This window comes from Lytechinus variegatus, chromosome 11 (genome assembly GCF_018143015.1).
Source record: "Lytechinus variegatus isolate NC3 chromosome 11, Lvar_3.0, whole genome shotgun sequence".
Classification (NCBI taxonomy): domain Eukaryota; kingdom Metazoa; phylum Echinodermata; class Echinoidea; order Temnopleuroida; family Toxopneustidae; genus Lytechinus; species Lytechinus variegatus.
In genome coordinates this window covers 4,883,310-4,888,232 of record NC_054750.1, presented here as the reverse complement: position 1 = coordinate 4,888,232, position 4,923 = coordinate 4,883,310, and the positions used below count along the sequence as shown (strand labels likewise).

Here is a 4,923-nt window from a genome sequence, read left to right as displayed (position 1 = left end):
ATACAGCGGTCTGTTTCATAAAACCGTATATTGCATTAACAGATAAAAGCTACTGAAATCCTTCTTCCTGATTGGCTGATAGTAAACTTGTTATACAAATCGTACATATGTTATCATAGCAATTCTTCATGAAGCGGGACCCAGTACTTATTGAGGTGATTAAATTTTTGGTGTCACTGCTTTTTCATAAGAAATTAGGTTATATTTCATTTTTTTTAAACAATCGATACCTCCTGAGTATAAATTAGAAGTAAAATAAATAAAATTTAGAAACAAAATGATACTACAGTGGACAAGACCCCTGCTAGAAAGCACAGTCAAACAGAGTCATTGTATGCACAGTGAATATGTGAGAATATATTCACACTGTTAAATTACTCAAATCCAACAGTGCGGAGATATTTTTACACTGTGGACACCTCGACCGTGTGACTGTTCACAGCATGTTCACATGGTCGATCATGTGAATATGTGATTCACACTGTTGAAATGCTCAAATCTTACGGTGTGAAGGTAATTTAACACTGTGTTCCACACTGTGAACACAATGTAGCACACGCTCTGTGGGACACTGTTCTTTCCTGTAGGGATGCGTTTTATAATTACACATTCGATTCCGAACACCAATTAAGGACCTGTTCAAGCACTTTACTACAATCACACCAACGAAAATGACTTCAAATTATGCCAATTCGATGTCTTTTTCATGGCCCGAGTAGGAAGTAGCAATTTTAATAATAAAACTGAATTACACGTTACATCAAGCATCTAATTCAAAATAATCTTTTGGTTGGTATCAGTGGCGTAACTACGGGTGAGGGGCACGTGCCCCCAATCGACTGGCCCCAAAAATAAAAAAAACGGGGAAAAGGAGAAAAAGAGGGAGAAAGAAAATGAAACGTAAAAGGGAAAGAAGAAATTATCGTTCATTATAATGTTATGTTATATATTACATTAGAAACATTTTCCCCTAACTTTATGAAACATAATTTGCTCAGGGCATATGTCTTTATTGTTCCTGGTGCTCGGTACGCCACTGGTTGGTATGTTAGAGTGAGTATCGAAATAGAGTTACATGATAAACAAAAAAATAAAAAAAAAGCATCGATGATGATAAACAAGTAATAATGATGACATCATGGCATCCAAAACCAAACAACAAAGATATAACGTAGTAAATGAAGGCATAGACCTTATCATTTAAGGAAACCCAACCTCATGTCGAATAAAAATTGTCACGTATATTTTCTTCCTCCAATAAATAAAACATGTTCGCAATAGTTAAGATGGCAAGAAATGTTATCAGAATCTTGAATACTTTGCGAATAGCATTTATGTTATCAAGTTTTCATGCAGACAAGCCAATTTTTTTTCGTAAATCATAGTACTTACATCGAGCTCATATTCCCGCGAAAGGCCCCAACCTCTATTTCGGATACATTGCAAGTTGATATCATTCTGAAAGTGATGAAAAATATTACAAATTAATATGTCATACCGATATGAGAACTAAACATCAATATCAAGTTCATCTGACTTCTTAATTTTTTGGGACTAACTTATACATTGTTAGACGAATAATACATCAAAACTCACAATTTATCTTTGCTTCGATGGTTATATATTTTTAGCTAGATTATTGCTAAGATGCATTGATTGAATTTGTTATTCTCAGAACATATATCTATGCAAATATATTTTTGTAGATTTACTCACATTATTTTAAGAGAAGGTCCTCCGTAGAATACTCCAGAGGACAACCTTTCGAGGGGGTTGTCGCTTACAAACCTAGAAAATAAATACAATTTAAATAAATGAATAATGTATACATTTATATAGCGCTCAATTTATTTATTTATTAGAACATATTTAATCAGGCACAAAAGATCAGTATAAAACTGTTTTTCATCAACATGATCAATGACCTGATGAAAACATAAAGAACAACATTTTTCTGGGGTGGATTTGGCCTTTAAGCCGAGGGTTGAGGGTGGTCATTCGATTAGTGTGTGGAACTTAGAGCAGAGCAATTGTCGGTGGAGCAATATTTTTCAATTTCTTTGTTCCTAAATATAGAGTACAATAAAGGCGTTGCGTCATTTGTCTATATGAAATGAATTAATCGATGGTGTCTACATGTATTATTCATTTATAGAATGTTGGTCACATTTGTTCGTTTAAATTTTCTAGTATACAGTATATATCTAGAGAAAAAAAGTATTGAATTGCGACACTTTCTTACAATGTTCTTAAGGAAGCATAACTCCGGAACTTTCCAGCGTCGAGATTGTTTAGTAAATTGGAGCTGACATCTCTGAAAAAAAGTTTAAGTTGAAAAATAACTTCATTGGAAGATAGCAAAAAAAAAACGAATGTAAAAGTAAAATGTTTCTGACAATGGAGGATGTAAGGTTATGTGATTTTGAGAGGATAAAGTGAAATGTGAAGCATTAAAATGGTTGGAATTCAAATGTTAAATCGAAATGTATATTTCAAAAATCAAATCCGACTAAAACAAGGTGGCAAAACAGGTGTGCGCGTGGATAGTTGCATCTAGGTAAAAGTTTGCGAGTGAGTTTTCGTTGGTCAGCAAACACAACATGTATTTTTCAAAAAACTTTTAAAAGGAGAATAATATTCACTTACAGTATGATTAGAAATGGGTGATCATCTCCTTCAAGCCCATCCAGATTGGTTAATTGATTCATTCGTAAATATCTGCAAAGTCATAACAGAAATAACTAGTTATCATGTTTATATTATTATTTGGGCTTGCTTTGAAGTAAGGGTCCTTACAAATTTCTAAGACAAAACATATGACCATGTAGGTAGAATAGGTCGAAAATTTGCAAAGCCAAACAAAAGTTCCCAAAACGGTCTCAGATTTCCTAATTTTTTCAACCTTACTTTACAAGGATAGGGGAAAGGGTTATCACTTACCCCATGAATCTCCAGTGTGTATGGTATTGAAACAATAATTACATGTAGGTAGAAGTGCAAAGGTTTTTTTTTAGCACGATACGCATCCAACATGTTCATCGAAGTTACAAAACAGTGCTGAATATAAACAAAATCAGTTCACGCTACGCGCTCCCATCAATAATCATGTTCATTTTTTACAAAAAGTGCTTATAACGCCCAGTCATCAACTTAAATATCAAATACTTTTATCTTGCGCTTCGCGCTTGCATTATTTAGTTGGTTAGATATCATTTCCATGAGTCACTGCAAATAGTCTTTAACAGGTTTCATTCAGGTCAGTATATCACCTCGCACTTCGCATTTATTTTTTTGAAACTTGCAAAAATGTTATGTCCGCCTTTACCCCCCCCCTGTACATATCATCGTTATCATTATCGTCATCATTGTTGAATAATCTTTACTGATACTCACAATTTCTGCAGTCCTGATAGGGTCTTGAACGTATGAGGGAGAATCTTTATTATACGATTTTCAGATAAAACACTACAAAACAAAAAAGGTAAATGCAGGCAGTTACAAATCGATTCGGAATCAATAGATATTCAAGTTTGAATACCATTACAATAATATGAAACCAATAGTCCAAATTATTGACTTAATTCGTTAAATAAACAAGGAAATGTTTTTACGAGGAAGCCTTAAAAATAATCCTATTTCTTTCTGTACATGAAATCAGGTAATTCTGTAGGCTCAATTTTAGCTTTTCTTGTATTCTAGTTAACTTTTGCCAACCGTACTTATTGTAATGGTATTTTCACCGTAAAATCATTCATATCGGAACAGAAATATGAATATAACGGTGTTTTGTTGTTTCCCGTTAAAAGTACGGATTTATTAGTTCATATTTTACAGTGAACACGTCCATGTGATATCATATCAATATTTTCATGGGGTTTTAAAAGGACGAGATTTCTCTCTTAGACTGACCCCGTGTCTAGAGTCATAAGCATGTCAATACTTACAGTGTATGTAGGTTTACAAGTCCTCTGAATGTGTTCTTACTGAGGGATTTTATCCTATTTCCAGACAAAGATCTAAAAGGTATCAATCGACAATTGAAAAAAACGGGTTTGCGTATGAAACCAAATCAAGAGCGAGAGAGAGTTTGTGTGAGCGTGTGTGTGTGTGTGTGTGAGGGTGTGTGTGTGTGTGTGAGAGAGAGAGGGGGTGATATTGCCACCATTGTTAGAAGTCTAAAGACTAGTTCGTATTTCTCTGTTTCTTGCTACATTAAGAAAGTTTATAATTATTAGAATATGTTTACTCTAAAAATATGAATACCACCAATTCAAAAAAATAAAATTTGACGAATTCAGGCTTCAGATGCCACATGGTAAAAATCAGTCCACTGTATACCAACGGAGTGACCAGGGGCGTAGATAGCGGGGGAGATGGGGGGATGCATCCCCCCAGAATTTTACGCATACATTCGTAATTCCGAAGCTTCGTAATTCCGAAGGTTCGGTTATTCCGAAGGTTCGTATTTCCGAAGGTTCGTAATTCCGAAGGTTCGTAATTCCGAAGGTTCGTCAATCCGAAAACGAAATAAGGTTCGTAATTCCGAAGGTTCGTTAATCCGAAAACGAAATAAGGTTCGTAATTCCGAAGGTTCGTTAATCCGAAAACAAAATAAGGTTCGTAATTCCGAAGGTTCGTTAATCCGAAAACGAAATAAGGTTCGTAATTCCGAAGGTTCGTTAATCCGAAAACGAAATAAGGTTCGTAATTCCGAAGGTTCGTTAATCCGAAAACGGAATAAGGTTCGTTAATCCGAAAACGAAATAAGGTTCGTTAATCCGAAAATTAAATAAGGTTCGTATTTCCGAAAATGAAAACAATTTATTTTGGTAACACAAACGATGTTGTCATTACAAGATTACACGATATTATGCAATGATAGTAATAATGATCGATGATACATGCGTGTGTTGGGGCCAAAAC

The 4,923-nt window shown here is 34.5% G+C and overlaps 1 long non-coding RNA gene across 1 annotated transcript; it reads right to left on the bottom strand.

Moving 5' to 3' along the window:
- Nucleotides 1-1,726: 1,726 nt before the first annotated feature.
- Nucleotides 1,727-2,694, bottom strand: LOC121424461. The gene is made up of 3 exons (XR_005971384.1): nucleotides 2,647-2,694; nucleotides 2,243-2,314; nucleotides 1,727-1,788 (listed from the first exon to the last, which is right to left on the bottom strand). It is a non-coding gene; the product is annotated as an uncharacterized LOC121424461 (long non-coding RNA).
- Between the last annotated feature and the right edge of the window lie 2,229 nt (nucleotides 2,695-4,923).